At 38.0% G+C, this 22,291-nt stretch overlaps 6 non-coding genes across 6 annotated transcripts; 1 reads left to right on the top strand and 5 right to left on the bottom strand.

Annotated features, from left to right (window-relative positions):
- Window positions 1–1,159: 1,159 nt before the first annotated feature.
- Window positions 1,160–1,242, bottom strand: trnal-cag (transfer RNA leucine (anticodon CAG)). The gene has a single exon. It is a non-coding gene; the product is annotated as a tRNA-Leu (tRNA).
- A 13,081-nt stretch (window positions 1,243–14,323) lies between these two features.
- Window positions 14,324–14,396, bottom strand: trnat-ugu (transfer RNA threonine (anticodon UGU)). The gene has a single exon. It is a non-coding gene; the product is annotated as a tRNA-Thr (tRNA).
- A 1,133-nt stretch (window positions 14,397–15,529) lies between these two features.
- On the bottom strand, window positions 15,530–15,742 carry LOC116685376 (small nucleolar RNA U3). The gene has a single exon (XR_004330946.1). It is a non-coding gene; the product is annotated as a small nucleolar RNA U3 (small nucleolar RNA).
- Window positions 15,743–16,540: 798 nt separating this feature from the next.
- On the top strand, window positions 16,541–16,612 carry trnap-cgg (transfer RNA proline (anticodon CGG)). Its single transcript has one exon. It is a non-coding gene; the product is annotated as a tRNA-Pro (tRNA).
- Window positions 16,613–18,409: 1,797 nt separating this feature from the next.
- Window positions 18,410–18,481, bottom strand: trnaq-cug (transfer RNA glutamine (anticodon CUG)). Its single transcript has one exon. It is a non-coding gene; the product is annotated as a tRNA-Gln (tRNA).
- Window positions 18,482–19,407: 926 nt separating this feature from the next.
- Window positions 19,408–19,479, bottom strand: trnae-uuc (transfer RNA glutamic acid (anticodon UUC)). The gene has a single exon. It is a non-coding gene; the product is annotated as a tRNA-Glu (tRNA).
- Window positions 19,480–22,291: the final 2,812 nt, after the last annotated feature.

Genomic DNA, 22,291 nt, shown 5'->3' with positions numbered 1-22,291 from the left:
GCTAGCTCCCTTCGATAGCTCAGTGGGTAGAGCGGAGGACTGTAGCGCATGAAGCTGAAATCCTTAGGCCGCTGGTTCGAAGGAGCACTCTTCTCCCAGAGTTACCACTACAGGGATCAATAAAGAATTTCTGATTCATTTGGACAGACGACCAAAAAGCATAATACTTCTTGCCGAGACATAACAAGAAACAAAAAAAGAGGTAGGGGAGATAGAGGTAAAGAAACTTTTTTGACACCCAAATTTTGTCGCTCAATAGGCATTCTATGCACCCCGGGCCAAATGTTTAACCATTTCATCCACTACGGGCCCCTAAGGAAACGTGTGACTGTGAACTCTTGTTACCCATAGCAACGACAGGTAACAACGATGGAAGTACTCTTCTCTCTTTTCGGATAATCTTCACTATACGGCCCAGTTTAATCTCTGTAAACTTTGCGGAAATCTGCGAACAGCTACGATGACTGTTCATCTGTGTGGATTTAAAATCTATCTGTCAACCCCGTCTTGCCCGTATTGGATGGAATGATGGTCAGTTGCGCTTTTTATCTTTGTACATAACTTAGACTTAGACTTAGACTTCTCTTGATTGATCCTTTGGGATGACTCCCGCAAGAAATTGAAGTTCCAGCAGCAGTTTTTAGCAAGAACAAAGAAATAAAAGATAGATAAAAAGACAGTATAAAGACAACAAAATACCAATAAAAATAATATCAACAATAAGAACATTTGTCAAAAAAAAACAAAGAAAAGACCATAAATATTAGTAAAGTGTCAGTGTTTAGTCCAGTGTTAAAAATTTTATAAAGTGACCAGGTGAATTTAAGTCCAGGTGTGCATGTATGTATGTGTGTATGTGTGTATGTATGATGTATGTATGTATTGTCCTCTGCCCTATTTCCTCCTCCCCCCTAGTGAGGAATTGTAGTCTGATGGCATGAGGGACAAAGGAGTCCTTGAGTCTTTTCTTCAAAAACCCTTCAGTTAAATCACAGTCAGTAACTTTACATGTGTTGACAATAAGAGATGCTCACAAAACGCTTGTACTTGCAATTGCATTTCTCGTGCACATTCATGTCCTCTTGAATACAAAGAACTGCTATGTTCTTTATTCCCAATATCATGTCTTAGATGTTTGTTCAAAATGAAAAACAATTGTTGTCAGAAGTGGGATTTGAACCCACGCCTCCAGTGGAGACTGCGACCTGAACGCAGCGCCTTGGACCGCTCGGCCATCCTGACTAATCCAACAGATGTTCCATAGGACATGTCCTAAAAATTACAATATAGTAAAATTAAACATGTCATGATATAGTAGGTTCTCAGTCATCCATGTCATAGTTAACAAGGGAAGGTTTCTCAACTGTCAGCCCAAATATATGGAGACATGGAGACATGGAAGAAAGTTCCCCAGGGTGGCAATCTGTTATGGATCCGTCAAAGATGCTTATAAATCCTACAACAGAGCTCCAATAGAGAACAGGCTGCAATATATAGTTAAGGTGTGTGGCAAGAATTCTCACAACCCTCTGACTGACTTAAGTTCAGATTTACGCTTCTACAGTCCCGCGCTCTCCCAACTGAGCTATCGAAGGTCAACAGTGTAGAAGAATGCACTTCCCATTCTTGTGAATGTGATAACACAGGACCCCCTGAAGGGAATTGCTGAATCATCAGGGGCTGTAGCTCAGTGATAGAGCCCACTTCACAGGCTCAATGCTCAGATGTTACAAGATTTGAAGTGAACATTGTACTGCCCAGTGATGGTGGTATAGTGGTGAGCATAGCTGCCTTCCAAGCAGTTGACCTGGGTTGACTCCCAGCTGTCGCAGTAGCTTTCTCTGAGTGATGTTGCTTTCTTTATTTGTCAGAAGTCAGCAGAAAGGTTACTTGCACAACCTGGTTTGATAAAACATTAGATCTCTTTGGGATGCACAATTATGGCCAAAAATGTGACTCCCGTTGCGTCTCTGTGTCTCTCTCTCACACACACACACACACACACACACACCACACACACACACACACACACACACACACACCTTGTGTGGAAATAAAAAAAAAAAAAGCACAAAAAACAAAATCACACTGATCATAAAAAAATAAAAAGTTAAAAAAGAAAGTTATATTGAGTATGAAAACTCTTGTTTATTACATTTACTTCATAATTGGACAACCGCATGTGTTGTATTCATTGTTGCAAAACGTTCTGTATATAGTTTGTTTGTTACCATGACAACACCTTTGATCTGAAGCTTGATGCTGTCATGTAAATAGTTTTCAAATCAGCAATAAATAACAATTTTGATCAACTCATATCAATTGCATGCTTAAATAACATACCGGTTAAAGCCCCGCACATTTCAAGAGAACCCGACACACTTCCGGGTTAAATCTGACCACTTCCGGTTTAGGCCCCGCCCAGTCCGAGTACGGATCCGGATACAGATAATTCATGTGGTAAACAGATACAGATACAGATAATGCTGTACTCGCTCATCCCTACGCTCTACCATTTGAGCTAATTTCCCTTTTCAAAAAAAGTCATAGTATAGTATGACAAAAAATTCAAAAAAAATCATAGTATAATGTCTACAATTCATAAAAGTCCTAGTATAGTATGTCGAAATATTCCTAAAAAACGTCGTAGTATAGTATGTCGTAACAAGTCCAAATTATAGTTCTTGTTGTAAAACAAGAAGAATCTAATGTTGTCTGGAGAATGTGGGCATTGATCCCCCTACCTCTCGCATGCTAAGCAAGCACTCTACCATTTGAGCTACTTCCCCTTTTCAAAAATAGTTATGGTATAGTACGTCAAAAATTCATAAAAGTCATGGTATAGTATGTCGAAAAATTTCATAAAAAGTCAACAAAATCATAAACAGTCACAGTATAGTATTTCAAAAAATTCATATAAAGTCATAGCATAACATGTCAAAATTCATAAAAGTCATAGTTTAGTATGACAAAAAAATGGTGTAGTACAGTATAGTATGTCAAAAAATTCATAAAAGTCATAGTATATTATGTCAAAAATTCAAATAAAAGTCCTAGTATACTATGTCAAAATTCATAAAAGTCACAAAAAATCATAAACAGTCACAGTATAGTATTTCAAAAAATTCATAAAAGTCACAAAAAATCATAAACAGTCACAGTATAGTATTTCAAAAAATCATAAAAGTCATAGTTTAGTATGATAGAAAATCATGAAAGTCATACTATAGTATAGTATACTATGTTAAAAATTCATAAAAGTCACAAAAAATCATAAACAGTCACAGTATAGTATTTCAAAAAATTCATAAAAAGTCATAGTATAACATGTAAAAAATTCATAAAAGTCATAGTTTAGTATGACAAAAAAATCATAAAAAGTCGTAGTATATAATGTCAACAAATTAAAAAAGTCATAGTATAAAATGTCGAAAATTCGTAAAAGTCATTGTATAGTATGACAAATATTCATAAAATGTCATAAAAGTCATAATATAGTATGTCAAAAAATTCATAAAAAGTCATAAAAAGTCATAGTATAGTATGTTGAAAATTGTATAAAAAGTCATAGTTTAGTATGTCGAAAAAATTCATAAGTCATAGTATACTATGTCAAAAATTCATAAAAAGTCATAAAAAGTCATATTATGTCAAAATATTCATAAAAGTCATCGTTTAGTATGTCGAAAAAAAACATAAAAAATCATGCTGTAGTATGTTGAATATTTATAAATATTCATATAGTTGTCAAAAATAAAAAGTCAAAAAAGTCATAAAAAGTCATAATAGTAAGTCAGTGTAGTGTATGTCGTAACAAGTCCAAATTTATAGTTCTTGTTGTAAAACAAGAAGAATCTAAAGTCCTCTGGAGAATGCGGGCATTGATCCCGCTACCTCTCGCATGCTAAGCAAGCACGCTACCATTGAGCTAATTCCCCTTTTTCAAAAATAATCATGGTATAATACGTCAAAAATTCATAAAAGGTCATGGTATAGTATGTCGAAAAATTCATAAAAAGTCACAAAATCATAAACAGTCACAGTATAGTATTTCAAAAAATTCATAAAAAGTCATAGTTTAGTTTGATAGAAATCATGAAAGTCATACTATAGTATAGTATACTATGTTAAAAATTCATAAAAGTCACAAAAAATCATAAACAGTCACAGTATAGTATTTCAAAAAAATTCATAAAAGTCATAGTATAACATGTAAAAAATTCATAAAAGTCATAGTTTAGTATGACAAAAAAATCATAAAAAGTCGTAGTATAGTATGTCAACAAATTAAAAAAAGTCATAGTATAAAATGTCGAAAATTCGTAAAAGTCATTGTATAGTATAACAAAATATTCATAAAATGTCATAAAAAGTCATAATATAGTATGTCAAAAAATTCATAAAAAGTCATAAAAAGTCATAGTATAGTATGTTGAAAATGTATAAAAAGTCATAGTTTAGTATGTCGAAAAATTCATTAGTCATAGTATACTATGTCAAAAATTCAAAAAAGTCATAAAAAGTCATATTATGTCAAATATTCATAAAAGTCATCGTTTAGTATGTCGAAAAAACATAAAAAAATCATGCTGTAGTATGTTGAAATATTTATAAATATTCATAGTATAGTTGTCAAAAAATTCATAAAAAGCAGAAAAAGTCCTATAGTATGTAAAAAGTCGTAGTAAGTATGTCGTAACAAGTCCAAATTTATAGTTCTTATTGTAAAACAAGAAGAATCTAAAGTCTTCTAGAGAATGCAGGCATTGATCCCGCTACCTCTCGCATGCTAAGCAAGCGCTCTACCATTTGAGCTAATTCCCCTTTTTCAAAAATAGTCATGGTATAATACGTCAAAATTCATAAAAAGTCATGTATAGTATGTCGCGAAACATTCATAAAAAGTCAACAAATCATAAAACAGTCACAGTATAGTATTTCAAAAAATTCATATAAAGTCATAGCATAAAATGTCAAAAATTCATAAAAGTCATAGTTTAGTATGACAAAAAAATGGTGTAGTATAGTATAGTATGTCAAAAAAATCATAAAAAGTCATTGTATACCATGTCAAAAAATTCAAAAATTCATAGCATACTATGTCAAAAATTCATAAAAAGTAAAAAAAAATCATTAACAGTCACAGTATAGTATGACAAAAAAATCATAAAAGGTCATAGTATAGTATGTCAAAAAATTCATAAAAGTCATAGATATTATGTTGAAAAAATCATAAAAAGTCACAAAAAGTCATAGTATAACATGCATAAAATTCATAAAAGTCATAGTTTAGTATGACAAAAAAATCATGAAAGTCATACTATAGTATAGTATAGTATGTCAAAAAATTCATAAAGTTATAGTATAGTATGACAAAAAAATCATAAAAGTCATAGTATAGTATGTCAAAAAATTCATAAGTCATAGGATAGTATGTCAAAAAAAATCATTAAGTCTTAAAAAGTCATGGTATAACATGTATAAAATTCATAAAAGTCATAGTTTAGTATGACAAAAGAATCATGAAAGTCATACTATAGTATGTCAAAAATTCTAAAAAAGTTAAAGTATAATATGTCAAAAATGTGTAAAAGTCATAGTATAGTATGACAAAAATTCATAAATTGTCATAAAAAGTCCTAGTATAGTATGTCGAAAAATTCATAAAAAGTCATAAAAGTCATAAAAAGTCATAGTATGTCAAATATTCCTAAAACTCCCCCCGGTCTGCCAACCACTGTTCCCGTTGTAGTTCCGCGGGCTCGTGTCTGTTTGGCAGTGACGCTAACGCGATGAGGAGGCGAGGCAGCGCGAGGCTTTACCGTTACGTGACACAGTTCACATTATCATAGGATTCTAAAGGTAATCTTTAGTGTCCTTAGCCCCCGATGTTGTCATTGATAGCATTATGAATGTTTAACTTTTTCGAGTGAAAAAACCGAATTTGGCTGCCACCTGTAAGCTGGCTGTTGTTGAGTGAAATCAGAACAAATATATTGCACCTATACTGAGAATTTTTTTTTTTATGTTATCAAGCAAATTCACTTGTCAGTGCCCTCATTTCTTAACATTGTTGCCTTTGAAATAAAAGCTGAGACTCACCGTAAGATAGCCGTTTCAATTCAGTGACCACGTCTTGTGCTTTATTTTGAAGGTTTTCCGTTATAATTGTTCGCCAGTGCTAATGTTTTGATAGTTGATACTCGATTGACGGTTTGAGAGTGAGTAAAAAAAAAATATTTTGGGGGATATGTTGTTGACTGAACAGGCTACATGCTTACATGCATATTTTAACATTGCTGTTGCTAGTTATCTCTTCGGGAAGGACTTCTGTTCCGTTACAGAAGCTAACGTTAGCTAGCCACAGGCTGTCTACTGTGCCCCAGAAACCATTATGCGTCACGTTACGCTTTTGGCAAGCACAACTTGGTAAAATATTAGTGTGTAATAATCGCCTTAAATCATTAAGTATGTTGCCCACATATGTAGAAATATGTTGCAAAATCCGTTAGCTAGTACACTGACACACTTTCACTTATTCACTATGCAAACACATTTGAGCTGATAAAATGGGAGCTTGTAATTTTCTATAACTGAAATTTTTACTCACATAAAATACACACCCATTTTCTTAAAAATAATAAAATAATGTGTACACTGATGTTTACATAACTACAATGACAGCTACAAACTTTTTTTGTTTTACATTTTTTGCATTTTGCAAAATTTACCTTCATATCACCACCCTTAGTGGTTAGGTTGTGTGGTTTTTTTGACTAACACTTCCAAAAAAGAGGCAGTACATTAGAACAATGGGACTACAGTGGCTTGGAACTAAAATGACTGTTGTACTCGTTTTCAGATTTCTACCGGTGCACACAGTTTGGACATCTCAGAAGACGCCATAGAAAGCCATGCAGTCTTGCCTTTACACTGCCTTACTACTGGTACATTAATGGATACCATGCTATTTTTTTGCTTGCTTTCACAATGATATTTAATTGTGGTATCTGTGAGTTTAGAAATACCTCAGTTTCTGACTATGTGAAACATTGTAGAACCCATAGAAACAGTAAGAAGGCTATTTTTCCCTTTGGGTTTCCAGACTGTGGAAGAAGCTTTTCGTCTTACAATTCTTTTAATGTGCACTTGTCCAGATTTCACCACGAAGGGAGGAAGCTGTCTTTTAATCGTAACATATCTGTGCAGTTAAGTGTTCTTGGGAGTTTTGTGGCAAAGAATGTGAAAGCATAAAAGGTCTCGTAGCTCACCTTAAGTGTCATTTGCAAGAGGGTCTTGAAGTGACGTTTTCCTTATAGTGGATGTGCAAAGGCCTTTAAAGTCATATCCTCTTTTACATCTCATTTATCAAGATGTCACAAGCAGTGTGATGTTACACATATGATCAAAGTTATATCAGGGACAACAGAGTATGCACCTGCTGGTTCGGATAATGGGTCAAGCGTTGATAGTGAAGTACCAACAGTGCAGCATGAAGGAGAGTCTGACCCAGGGTCAGCCCAGGATAATTTCACTGAAAACATGGCTCTTTTTTTTCTTGGCTTACAAGCAAAGTATCTGGTTCCTGCATCTACAGTCTCTGATATTGCAAGTGAAATGAGGTTACTACAGGATATGCAGCATGAGTTTACTATGGATTGGTTTTCAAGAGGTCTCCAAGAATATGGTGGCAAGCTGAGGCTTTACAAAATCTAGGGAAATGTATGTACGAACAAAGCCCTATGCAGCGCACCCTACATGCAAGTAGTGGCACCTTAACTACACACCACAAAGACTTCAGTTTTACAGGAGAGAATTCAATTTGGTAGAAACCTGTACAAATAACCTTAGGCCATGATGACAAGGCAATACAGACATTTTCACTATGTTCCCATTCTAGAAAGCTTAAGAGCTTTCTTGAAAAATGAAAGTGTACAGCTTCAAATTCTAAATCCTGTTCATGCCGACGAGAGCATGCTATGTGATATTAGAGATGGTTCGGTCTCTAAATCTAGTGAACTGTTTGCCTCTGATCCACATGCTCTTCAGATCATGTTGTTTCAAGATGCTTTTGAAGTTGCAAACCCTCTTGGGTCCGCCAGGCTAAAACACAAAGTTCTTGCTGTGTACTACACTTTAGGTAATGTCTATGCACACCACCGATCCACCGTTGACTCAAACAGCTTGTACTACTTTGTTTGGAGAAGGACTGTAAGTTTTTTGGACCTGAGAGAGTTTTTGATGTTTTGTTATCAGACCTGTGTGACCTGGAGTCAAAAGGCATTTGTGTTGAAGGGAAAACTTTCAGAGGTAGTATTGCCTGTGTCATTGGAGACAATCTGGGTCCCACTATCTTGGGGGATTTACTGAAAATTTCAGCTGTGCTGAATATTTTTGCAGGTACTGTCATATTAAAAAAGGGGATTTTCAAAAAAATCCTCTTTCTACAGCCACAGAGAGAACACCAGCTAGTTACAGTGAATCATTGCTGGAGTTGGAAAATAACCCAGATATCCTAATGCACAAAGGCATCAAGTCAAACAGTGTTTTGAACAAACTCACACATTTCCATGTTTGTTCCCAGGACTTCCACCCTGCCTTGCCCATGATTTTTGAGGGCATAGTTGACTATGATTTGGCAATGTACCTGCATCCTAGTAAAATCAAGAAAGTGGTTCAGTTATGATGTACTTAACCGCAGAATTGTGACTTTAGAGGTGAGAGTCAGAATAAGGCTAATGTTCTGCATAACAATGGGACCAAACTTGGGGGACATACTGCCCAAAACTGGTGGCTTCTTCGGTTCTTGCCAGTACTGTTACATAACAAGATTAGAGACCCTAAGGAGGAAGTTTGGCAACTTGTATTGCTACTCAAGCAGGTGGTGAGCTTGTGTGTGCTCCTACACTGTCACAATCACAGGCTGCCTACATGAAGGTCCTCATTGAGGAGTACATAGAAACAAGGCATGTACTCTTCCCACTTAAAAAGCTTCGACCCAAACATCATTACCTTTTACATTATTCAGATCTCACATTAAAGTTTGGACCCTAATTCGCATATGGACTATGCGATTTGAGAGCAAGCACAGCTACTTAAGAGGTGTATTCGGGCAAGTAAGAACTTCAGAAACATCACAAAACCTTTCAGAGAGGCATCAGTTGCTGCAAGCCTACCAAAGCATGGGCAATGTGTTTTCCCCTGAGTTTATCATGTCTGACTGTACAAGGTTTTACCCAGAATTGTATGATAGTCAGGTTAAGGACGCGCTAAAAGTGTTTGATGTCTCGCCATCAAATGCGGTAGTGACAGACAAAATACTGTACGAGGCACATGCTATGCAAATGACATGCTTGTTATTTTGAGCTGCGAGGGTGGAGAGTTAACTCTGGGCTTATTGCATGCATTGTAGTGAAACAACAAAAGACTGTGCTTCTTTTGCTTCGACAGAAAAGAGCAAGTCTTGATCCAGATCTTGGTGTTTTTGAGTAGAGGGAGAAGGTGGTACTTTATTTGCCAAAGACTTGATGGGCTTCTTGATTACACCCCACTTAGACACTACCATAGAGGTGGCAGACTGCTGGTTACTCTTAAACACAGTCCACCATGGAACCTGTAAGGGAGAAGATCAGAAGCACACTGCCTTCACTGGAAGAGGAGCAAACAGAGACTCTTGTCACAAAGTTGACAGATATTGGAGTTAAAATCTGGAAAAATCACATTTTTAACAGCAGCTGACTTGGATGGGATTTTGTCGTTAATACAGTCCAGGCGGCTGATACATGTGCATTCTCCTCAGGTAGGTAATGGGCTTGATTAGACATTTAAATACACACACACACACACACACACACACACACACACACACCAACACACACACACACACACACACCCACACACACACCCATGACATGACAGTACATTCAGCTCTTTGTAAGTGTCTCATTCTCCTTTTTTTGAAATTCACATTTTTTGATTGTTCTGTTCCTCCCTAGCATCTCAGAGCACCTTGGTTGTGTCCGGTGCTCCAAATGATTCAAATTTGAATGAGCATCTGGTGGCAACGCCGACTGTGACACCTCCACAGAAGTTTCAAATCCCATGGCAGAAGTTCCCAGTTACGTTGATGAATGCACTGCAGGAGAAGAAGAGACCACTACCAAAAGACAGAAGACACATGATCCGGATCATCATGGAAGACATGATGGCTACTGACACCAGACCAGGCAGAAGCAAGTTGAAGCAGGTTGCACAACAGCTGGTTGAGAGATATCCTGATCCTCTTGGACAAATGTGGCATAAATTTTGTGGGTCAAGGTTTTGCATCCCTTGTAATGCAAATGGAGAACAGGGTTGAGAATGTCAGAAGACAGTATGCTTTTAGCACATCCCATGGTGAGAGGCCCAAGAAAAAATGCAGAGCTTCTGACCGTTATGGTTGTACTCAATGGCAACCTGAGTCACTGAATGACTTTAACAGCCATGAGGGTAAAAAGAAAATGCTACAAGATGCCTTTAAAGAAAACCTTCTCCCTCAGAGTGACATTAAAAAACTGATGTCTGAAACATATTATGCCCAGCACATCACTCTGAATAGTGAGGAAAATATTATCAAAGTCATGGAAGAATGGCCTTACCTCTTCGACACCCCCATCTGCTCGACCCACACAGAGAAACTAATGGGATTTCCTGTCCAAACCAATTGCTGAACCAAATTCAGGAGAAGGGCGAGATCATCACTGAGTTTCTTGGTAGCAAGGGAATCACAGGAGTTACTACAGACCCATTGAACTCCTCCAGGTTCTAGTGAAGTACCTCTCAAGGAGGCAGAAGGTGCTTTTAATAAATGAAGAAAGAAGTAAGTTCTGCTGCAAAACATCAATTCCTTAATTTAGTAAATTATGATTTAGCCCAACAAATATGTCACCTCACTATTTCCCCTATGCCTACTCTGTCTTCACCTCTCTCAGGATGCCTTAGCAGAGCTGCCAGCACCCCGTGCATCATAGTTAGGGTAAGGAAATGCATGTCTACTCTAAAAATATTGGGAGGTGTTGTGTATTGTTTAATTGAAAGATGTATGTTATTTATGTTTTACAGATGAAGGAAGATACAAGATGTCAGTGGATGAAGTCCCAGTTAACATAATCGGCTGTCCACTAGTGCTGTGAGCTATGTGTTCAGCCTGTATATGTGCTGAATATAAAGTATCCAACGGGAGCAGCCCTGACTCTGGAGTTCATCCAGAGGTAAGTTTTGACAATCATTTTTGTCCGTTTTATAGTATTATTTATTTTTGCAATTTCAATTTAGACATGTTTGTATGCCACAGGTGCCTGCTGGGGATAAACCCAGAACGGGGCACGAAAGCAGAAAAGCGGGGGAAACAGTACAACATCCCTCCAAACTGCTTTGATTCCTGTCGGACCTTAATGACTTCAAGAATCCGTGGAAGATTTAAAGGTAATTGCACACACCTTTGTTCAGGGTAGCCGCGGGGTCTTAAAAGTATGAGGAAGTCTTAATTTGATTATCTCAAATTAAGGCCTTGAACAAAGTCTCTGGATCTAGCCAAACACCAAGCGGTAACATCTGCAAAGATTGGATCTGTGAGCGTATTAATCTGCTCGGTGTGCGTCCTATAACAAACAGAGTGAGCAGCTACCGGACTCTAACATTTGTTGATCTGAGCAGGACTTCCCAGAGCAGACTGTTTAGAGACGACGATGTGACCGGCAGTAACGTTAAAGGTTATCTGCTGCTGTAGCAGAGCTGCAAGTAACCGCTGATCGAGCTGTGTGTTTCAGGGTTTAACACTGCTGCACAACTGTTGTTGGTGATCTACAAGAGGAATCTTTGCAGAATTTATTCTGACTTAAATAAAAGTTAGCACAGCTGTTCCGCATGGGCCATTGAGGCTCTGTGCCAAATTTGGCGTCAATTGGTTATTAGATGGCACTTTTAATTTTTATAATTTGCAAAATTGCTATATGAAAAATTTACTTTGTACCTCCTAGAGCGCAAGTCCCATCTGCACAACATCTGCGTCTAAACTTGGGGGGCCCAAGCGCCCGGATAGCTCAGTGTTGGTAGAGCGGGCGACCATATAAAGAGGTTTACTGACGTGGTGGACGCGGGTTTGACTCCGACCTGCGGCCTTTTGCTGCATGCCATTCCCCTCTCTCTCTCCATTCATGTCTTCTGCTGTCCTGTCACAAAATAAAGGCTGAAAATGCCCCAAAATAATCTTGGTGGACCCTCATTACAAAAACTTATTAAAAGAACTTTGATAGTCGAAAAAATGCAATGTAATAAGTCATTCTATTTTTGTTTTCCAGCAGAAGAAGCATCTCAAACAGAGAGAAAGGAGAGTGATGTGTGTCTGTGGACACCCATCTTTACGGAGGACAACCATGGTATTATTAACTTTTTTTAAATAAGGACCATTTTGCAAAAGTGAGGACATTTCAGCCGACTACACTTTATTTTCCCCGGCCTTTAAGGCTATTTACAAGCTTCTTTCAAGTTTTCAGAGAGATCCTCAGGAAACGTGCAAAAATCTGTTCCTGTGCATCTACGCTTTTGTACTCTGAATACAGACTTTTGCTCTCTACTGACATGGACTTATTTGCCCTGGAACAAGGAAAACTAGAGGAAGACATGTCACATGGTTTTAGAATGAAACGCATATTCATTGTCTGGTTTGTCTGTCACATTTTGTTATTTAACTAATGTAAATAAATTATAGTTATGTTGTAGAAAGGATGTTCATACCCTGTCTGATATGTTCTTAAAATGTAAACCGCTACATTTTAAATTCAAAATGGACTTACTATCATTGTAAAGCCTTTTAGTGAAAAATTACTTATGTTACAGCCAACGCTTTCTCACTCCGATGGCGTAAAATACGGAAGTTTGGCCAGTGGCTTTCCGCGTCTGATGCAACAAAAAAGGCGTCCTTTGGCGTGGGAGGAACGTACGGGGGGAGAGCAGCATCTAGCGAGTAGTATGCAATGGGGAATTGTCGTAGGGAGGTTGGTCGGGGGGGTGGATGTGTCAAACACAGGACCTTCATTCAAGAGACCGGGGTTCAAGTCCCGTGTGTGTCCTTAACCGTCCTGTTATTACCGGTGTCACGGAACTTTAGCATATATGTATATATATATACTTTTAATGCCAGTAACAACTGACCAAACGTCCATATCTTACGAGATGAGAGTGAGAACGTGTTGGATGTTTTAGTACTCTGTGTTCTGCTTTAATTCATCCTGTGTTCATCACACCCACTTGTGTACAGTGTGACAAATTGTGTTAATGTTTTTTAAAGTTATTTAATTTTTTATTTCTCTTTGGGTAATGCTTTAGTCCTTTTTGTATTTTTAAAGAATTTGAAAGATGAGTTAAATAAAAATCTTTTTTCATCACAGATTTAAGATGTTTTACCAAAATGTATTACCAAATAAAGTGCACCATCAAGTAACAGAAAGTTGCATTTGTATTTCTGTAAGTAATACCAAAAATGTTTTTTTACTGTAGTTAAACCTTTTAATTACAGGACAAAGTCTATGTAATGAGCTGCCAGTACATTTGCTGTTATTTTACAGATTTATGTATGATTCACAGAAAATGTTCTGTTTTTTAACTGTAGGAACACCATTAAATAACAGAAAATGTTCTGTTTTTTAACTGTAGGAACACATAAATAACAGAAATGTTGGTTTTTAACTGTAGGACACCATTAAATAACAGTAAATGTTCTGTTTTTTAACTGTAGGAACACCTTAAATAACAGTAAATGTTGTTTTTTTACTGTAGGAACACCATTAAATAACAATGTTCCGTTTTTAACTGTAGGACAACATAAATAACAGTAATGTTTGTTTTTTACTGTAGGAACACCATTAAATAACAGTAAATGTTCCGTTTTTTAACTGTAGGAACACCATTAAATAACAGTAAATGTTCCGTTTTTTAACTGTAGGAACACCGTTAAATAACAGTAAATGTTCCGTTTTTTAACTGTAGGAACAACTAATAACAGTAAATTTCCGTTTTTTACTGTAGGAACACCGTTATTTAATTACGGTAGAAAGTCCCGGTAATGAGCTGCCAGTACTTTTTCTGTTAATTTACGGAATTTTTTCTTACAGTGTATTAAAGCCAGCATTCCACTCCACTGGTATAGACTGTTTTCAGCCACATTTAATGTTCTAAGACTACATCACATGTCACTTTTGTGCTCTGGAAAATCAGGCAACTGGTAACTTTGTTGCACCGGTTAAGAATCACAAATCATATGCATACACTTCATCAAGTGAGAACCATGCACTGCTGGGATTTGGACCCAAGATCTCCTGTTTACAAGACAGGCACTTTAACCACTAAGCTACAGTGCCTCTACAGATAAGCCTGTCTTGCAAGAATACAATGAGCTATGAACAGGGTTGCTTCCATCCATCCATCTTCGTCCAGCAGCTCCAGTAGGGGACCCCTACGAACTCCGGCAACAGCTGGACGTGTCCTTGAGCGACGCCTCAGGACTTGCTGTTCATAGGCTATGCTGTAACAGTTTCCCTAACTCACCCGGCAAGGTAAAAGTACAACGCATATAAATTAAGGTAATGGGTGGATCTCTGATATCTATCGGCTGTAATTTAAACAATAAGTTCAGATTTTTTTGTTCTGCAAGCTCTCACCTTTTGCCCCATATTTCCCTTCATATGAGTCCGAGCCAGCAGCACTAAGGAAGAGCAGCCTCTCCTACGGCGAGTGGTGGCGACCCAAGGTAAACTTTGGTTTCCCAGTCAGTTCCAGTAGTACAGGTGAGAAAGTGGTGGATAAAACGAGGACTGTGGGTTGGCGTTGTTGGTACGTGAGTGGAAATACATCCAACATGCTAACGCATATCCAACGCATCACCCAGACATGCCAATCACTAGAACAAGACAAAAAAAACTGTCCAACGTCTCCTCCCTACAGTGGTTAACCAGCCTTTAGACACAAATACAAATAGGGCCAAAAAATCACTGAATCAATCAGGATTTCCACATCACCTTCAATGCCCGTATCCACTCGTAGAGTAACCTGGCTTCAAGTATTTGCTGTATGTACTCAAACCTCGTTACAACACGCCATCCCGTCCACCGGGACTTCAGTGGACCGTTCCACCCCTAGTACATGTCAATCAAGCTGAGCCTGTAAAGGCCACACAGTCTGATTAGTCAAGTGGAAACACCTGTGGGAGTGGAACATGGATGTGTAGAGATGGGCTTTCAAACAATGCACCTTTTTGACATGTCAAAGTAGGAAAAGCAAGGTAGAAATAAAAATGAATTATGGCTTAACTCAGTTTATATTTTTACACTGGACATAAGGTATTACAAAGTCAAGAAAGTAGGTGTTAACCCTTTCAAGTAACCTTCCCACCATGGACTAAACATACTTCAAGACTGACTACAACTTCAGTTATTAGAAAGCTTGACATGTTTTTTTACCTTTACACATGTTAGTTTTCCACATATCTGCTACTACCACTGATCATATTCCCTTCCTCAATACTCCATAAAGAAACAAAGAGCAATCATCAATGACAGAGAGCATATGTAGTTAATCATTACTCTCTATCAGCTTCACGCTCAGAAAGGAATATCACGACTCATCATCGTGGTTAGCGAGACCAAACACTTTAGAAACACATTCCTCAAGTCAGAAACTCTATGAAATGACCTGAAAGTATAGTCTTGGTTAGACTGAGGGGGAAACTGCATCTGATTCACTGCAGAGTGATTGTCACTCAGGGTTCAGAGGGACAGAAGCTAATCATTACGTCCTCCAGATGACTCTGAGGTGAGAAAGTCTATTTAGATCTTTAAGAAGACCGATATGTAGATTGAATTATTTTTTCAGTCACTGCTGTCTAAATACTTCAGTGTCAGCCTACTTATTCTCTACAATAAATGCTCCAGTCCTTCTTTGCATTAATACTGGTTCAAAACATGCTTCCACTGGCTCAGAATATGGAAAACAACAAAATAAGTTACCATAGTTATGCGGACGACACACAAATTTTAAATCGCGCAGGGGACTATAGTCCAATACAAAAACTGCAACATGAAGACAATTACAAATTGATATCACCTTAAGAATATATCAAGGTAAAGGACTTATGTGTCAACAGGATTTGAAAAAAACCTGTCCAAACCTGCTGCTCGGGTCCTCACTAAGACCAAGAGACTGGATCACATCACTCCAGTTTTGAAGTCTTTACACTGGCTTCCTGTACCTCAAAGAATTGATTTCAAAGTACTTTGCTAGTTTATAAATCACTAAACATAAATTTCCTTTTTACCAAAATTCAAGTTCCAGTTTGGGTAAAATGTTTTGCTTTAAAAGTAGTCTTTAGTCCAATATAATCAGAAAGCTTAATCTGGCAGTGGAGCCATAAAAAACTACATGCCAAACAAACTACTTAACAATTGCCTAGCGACCATGACTGATCACATTTACTTGATGGAAAATTGCTAACATTAATTTTTTATGTGGCTCATTGGTCTAGTGGTATGACTCTCACTTCGGGTGCGAGAGGTCATGGGTTCAACTCCCGGACGAGCCGTAAAGGCAGGAGCTGTTACAACCTTAATCTGTAATTTAAAATCCATTGAATCGTTAATTTAACCCAGATTAGGAGCAAGCACAAATGTTGGCAATTTTTCATATCCTGCTTCAACTGCACGCAACAGAAAAAAACGGGAAAAATATGAGGAGCAAACGAGCAGGGGCCTGTTGCACGAAACCAGAATAAGGGATTAAGATGGGATATTCAAGTTATCCTGGATGAATTAGCTGGGACTCGGTTGCACAAAACCAGACTGAATTAAACCTAGCCAAGTAACCATGGAGATTTATTCTTTGCGGCTAGCCTGGTCCAGAGCGGGCTAACAGCCAGGGTAAGATCAATCCTGGAGTCTCGTGTGTCATCGCTGCCGCTCTGATCCAAAATAAAAAGTGTTTTAACAGTTATTCCATTGCCTTCTGAATGTGTTCTGTTTTATTTTTAGTAACATTCATTACTTGTCACTATTGTTGTCATCAGTTTGATTTGAACTCCTACTGTTGCAGTTGTTAGATGGTTAGAAATGGTTGCACTGGCACCCAGATGCAGAGCGGCAATCGGGAGAGTAGGGACTTTTCCCGGGGGGACGGTTGTGTGTCGAGGCGGCCTGGCATGCGACCACTGCCCAGTGGACCTGTGCATTACATAAGTGTCCATTCTCTCTGTAGAAGTAGAGATGAGGAGTGCGGGGTCTGGGGTCTATGCAGCTTCAGGTTATACAGGATGCTGCGGAGATTAAGTGGGAAAATGCAGCGATATTCCCAGATGATATAATGGCAGACTGGTCAGAGACCAATACATTCATGATTCATTTTCTGTCGATTGTCTTTCTTTAATAAAAGACAGTTTGTGTTACTCCGAAATATGTAGGCCTAATGATTTTTTTTTTTATTATACCTTTCATTTGGTTCATAACCTTCTCAATAAGTTTCACATCACTTGACCAATAACGTGGCCTATATACGTACTGTATATAGTGTAGTTTACATTAATGACCCGGGAACACCACAATGCTTCTTAATCTTTATTTTAATGCTGTGACTTGTCAGAAGAATTAAAAAAAACATACATATTGTTTTACATATATGCTCACAGCGTGTATTGAAGTCACTTACTTCTTTTTCTAGTTGTTGTCCCTTTCTGATTGTTCTGTATGAACTGAATTAGTGAATCAGTTGTACACAGATATTTAGTATTAGACACAGCTTATAGGGATTTGTGCATATGGTTGTAAAAACAGGTTAGGGTTCATTTCCCGAGGAACGTTACTCTCTGCTCACTTTTAACGCAAAGGCAAAACAAAATAATACTACCTTTTATTTATGTAGTGCTTTACATGGTAGGCTAGTCAAAGACACTTTACAGTAAAACCAGCACATTTATCACATAAAAACAGAAACATTAAACTAGCATATTTAAAGCAATTAAAGCACAGTGTAACCTACAACTTTGTTAAAACTATTGTACTATGGTGGCCCATTCAGGATCAACACTGTGTACTCTGACTGCAGAAACACAAGTTCAAATCTCAGTGATATTTAATTTTTATGGTGATTTGGAGACTGAATGCAAAGTGTGTATCCCCCATGTAACTCAAAGCCTATCACTTCCAGTCAATACTGTCACATTTGGAGCTCCTTCAAGTTACATTAACGACCAGGTGACTCCTCAACATGCCCCCCCAACATACTGTTTACAGTCTAAATGGCCAAGGACATTAAACCTGTAAGCTCACTTTAAACTAGATGTGGAAAGTTGAAAGGTTGATCTTTTTCACCTGTGCTGTGGCTTAAAAACAGGTTCCACCGAGATTTGAACTCAGATCGCTGGATTCAGAGTCCAGAGTGCTAACCATTACACCATGGAACCTTTTTTACTACCCTTGAGGCTGCAGCCTCCCATTCGGGTCCCTGGCATTCAGCAATAAATATAACAATTTTTCATCAACCCATATCCATTCCATGCTTAAAATAACATACTGGTTAAAGCCCTGCCCATTTCAAGACAACCTAACCCACTTCCAGGTTAAATCCTGTCCACTTCCGGGTTTAGCCCCGCCAGATACAGATACAGATAATTCATATGGTTAACAGATACAGAAACAGCTGTACTTGCTCATCTTTATGAAACACTTCTTGAGTTAATCTTTCACTTTTTTTTTCTACGTAACGTAACTACAGCTCTGATAATAGAGGACCAATGTCAGAGATCGTACAGCTCTTTCTGCAGACTTTCACCAGCTAAATACCAATTCCCATACCGGGAGTTGAACCAGGGCCACCTGGGTGAAAACCAGGGTTTTCCTTACTATTAGAAGTCTTTAAGAGCAGCAACCAAGACCTTTTGGACACCACTTAGGCCAAATGACTGTAAAATCAAACTAACTGAAAGCTTTCTCAGATGTACTGATTGTAGTCTCCAGAGGACTCCCTAAGACTGTGTGTAAAGGTATTTAGGCAGAATCCAGACTGCTAGACCACATGGGACTGACACGTTGAATAATAACAGTGATTTTTGAATACATCCATAGATATGCCGGAACAGGGCACATAAATACATACCTTACTTGTTGATAAACACAGCAAGAAGTCTGGTCTGGCAGTCAGGATTCAGATTTTCACCTTTTCACCACCACCATGCCTAGTTAAAGTTTATATGTTTATACTTAAAATTATTATATTGATCATCTTAATATTTTGTCTATTTAAGTTATCGTGGTTTGGGGAAAGCTTGGTTCAGTTTAACACAGGACACAGATCTTACAGATCTTGCTGCAGACCTTCGTCGGCTACCAATTCCCATACCGGGAGTTGAACCCGGGCCACCTAGGTGAAAACCAGGAATCCTAACCGCTAGACCATATGGGACTGGCTATGTATTATGACAGGGATTTCATGAATCAGTTCATAGTCTGGCTGGAAACAGGCCTTTTTTTTTTTAACGTGAAGAAGTTTCTTAAGTAAGTTTTATCTTGAAGCTTTTGAGTGTTCTTTAGGTTTTTATCTGCTTTAACTATTACCGGACAGCGGGGGCACGGAGCACAGCTCAGTGATAGAGCGCATGCTTCGCATGTATGAGGCCTGGGTTCAGTCCCGGCATTTCCAACAGGTGTTATTGTCCTAACTGTAAAAGAGGTGAACAGCTCTTATTCTGAAAATGAAATAATGCACCAGGAATTAAAAGTCAGTAAAGCTGATGATTGACTTTAGAAGTGTCTACCTACTGTGCACTTCACCCATGTCCTACATTAATTCAATTAAATTTTATTTATAGTATCAATTCATAACAAGAGTTATCTCGAGACACTTTACAGATAGAAGAGGTCTAGACCACACTCCAGAATTTACAAGGACCCAACAATTCTAGTAGTTTCCTCCAGAGCAAGCAACAGTGCGACAGTGGCGAGGAAAAACTTCCTTTTAGGCAGAAACCTCGGACAGACCCAGACCCAGGTTCTTGGTAGGCGTGTGTCTGACGACCGGTTGGGGTTAGAGTGAAGAGTGGAAATAACAAAATAGACAAGTCTAAGTCTATCTCAGAAAAAAGTTTTAAAAAATCTGAAAGTCTTCAGGGGATGTAGCTCAGTGGTAGAACTCATGCTTTACATGTATGAGGACCTGGCATCTCCAGCAGGTATTATGGTAGAGTCTTTAAAAGAGCTGCAACAGATATTACCTCCTGTGGTAATCTGACTGGTAGGGTTATAGAACGTAGTGGTAGACTAAGACCTCCTGTGACACAAACTAAGCGGTATGCTCTCTCTTTTATACCTCAGACTATCAGACAGCACAACAAGCAATTTAAATGAACACGTTTTACAGTTTCTATTTTACTGTATTCATGTACTTGTACTGTAGTGCAGTATATTTATTGCATTACACATACGTTTTTATGGGTGTTTCGGAAGGTATGAGTAATGTAGTGTCCATTTTCATAGATGAAATAAAGTTGACATGATATCAAGTTTACTTTTCAGCAGGTGGAGACATTTCACTTCAGACACTTGCAGCAATAGATCAATCATAGTAAATAGCAGACGATGGTTTCGATTCATCAACCTCTGCGTTATGGGCCCAGCATGCTTCTGCTGCCCCACTCCGCTATGCTGCTCATAAGAAAGGGCTCAGACGATTGAACATCAAAAAGGGGTTACCAGATTTGCAGTGAACGTTGTGTTGTCCAGCAGAAATGCAACAGGTGTGTTACTTTTAGACTACGATTTATACCATAGCAGTGAAATCATATTGCCCAGGTTTGATTTTAAGCCACTGCAGTTGCATTTACAGGTTTTGAAGCCATATACAACATTAACATTACATGTTTTACCACAGTTTCTTCTTTTAGTCAGTGATATTTCAAAATCCTTTTGGGAGTCATCCCAGAAGGATTAATAAAGATAAGTCTAAGTCTATCTCAGAAAAAAGTAAAAAAACTGAAAATCATCAGGAGATGTAGCTCAGATGTAGAGTGCATGCTTTACATGTATGAGGACCTGGCATCTTGAGGAGGTTTATGGTAGAGTCTTGGGAAGGACCAAGGTTCCAACAGCTTACGGGTTGTTAAGTTAAACATTTGGTAGACCTTGCCACTATCTTTTATGTAAGCTTCTGATTACTCAGACATTGATTATTCACATGTAACACTTGTGATTGGCTGGTGTTTTGGAAAAAATCATTGTGAGTAGAGATATAAACATCAGTAAGGAGTCTACTAAGTTGCCTCTTATCATTTTTAGTTTAGACACCCAGTGAGGCTTACCACGATTTTTTGGACTGCGTCAACTTGGATTTTTGGCTGCTCTCGAGCAAGTTCAACAATGGCCATTATAAATAGCAGGCCACTAAGTGCTGAACATCTTAACGATCCTTCCGGTCCAGAACCTCTCACTCCCAACCACATACTAAATATGAAATCATCAATCATTCTTCCCCCGCCTGGGCAGTTTAGCAAAGAGACCTATATCTATGTAAAAGGTGGAAAAGAGTGCAGTTCCTAGCCAATGAATTCTGGCAAAGATGGAAACAGGAATACCTGCTAAACCTACAACAATGCCGAAAATGGCAAAGAACATCACAAAACTCACAAGTAGATGACATTGTGATTCTACAAGATGACAGCTTACCAAGAAACGAGTGGAAGCTTGCCAGGGTTGTGGTTACCCCAGTGCAGACGGCTTGGTGCGAAAGTTGAAGCTACTAATCAGTGACACTACATTTGACAAAGGAAAACTACACACTAGATCAGTTTACCTTGAAAGACCTATCCACAAGGTAGTTACCTTACTAGAGTCTAACTAAAGTCACATACATATGTATTCAGACTAAAACATTTTGATTATTTTCATAATTTTGGTAGAGGAAATCCCACATTTTAAGTTAATGAGTGATTTGGTGGGAGTGTAAGTGCCGTTTTAATGTGATGTGTTATATGCATAATTAATGCACAATTCTTAGTATTTAATTTATGTATATGGTTTAATGCACTCAATAATGAGAAATGTGTTTAATGTAAAAGTACGGTTGATGTAATAGTTAAAGATTTGGTCTGTTGTTTTTGTTTTCCCGGAACTAAAGTGTGGTTGTGGTTTCCGCTACGACGGAATTTGTTAATGGACCCAGCAAAGTCTAGCGTTAGCGCATGTTACACTGCTCGAAAAGTTAAGTTTGAGTTACACTGGCT

The sequence above is a fragment of the Etheostoma spectabile genome, unplaced genomic scaffold, assembly GCF_008692095.1.
Source record: "Etheostoma spectabile isolate EspeVRDwgs_2016 unplaced genomic scaffold, UIUC_Espe_1.0 scaffold00569792, whole genome shotgun sequence".
NCBI classification, from domain to species: Eukaryota; Metazoa; Chordata; class Actinopteri; order Perciformes; family Percidae; genus Etheostoma; species Etheostoma spectabile.
The sequence above is the reverse complement of the archived record's forward strand: the minus strand, read 5'-3'. Positions and strand labels throughout refer to the sequence as shown.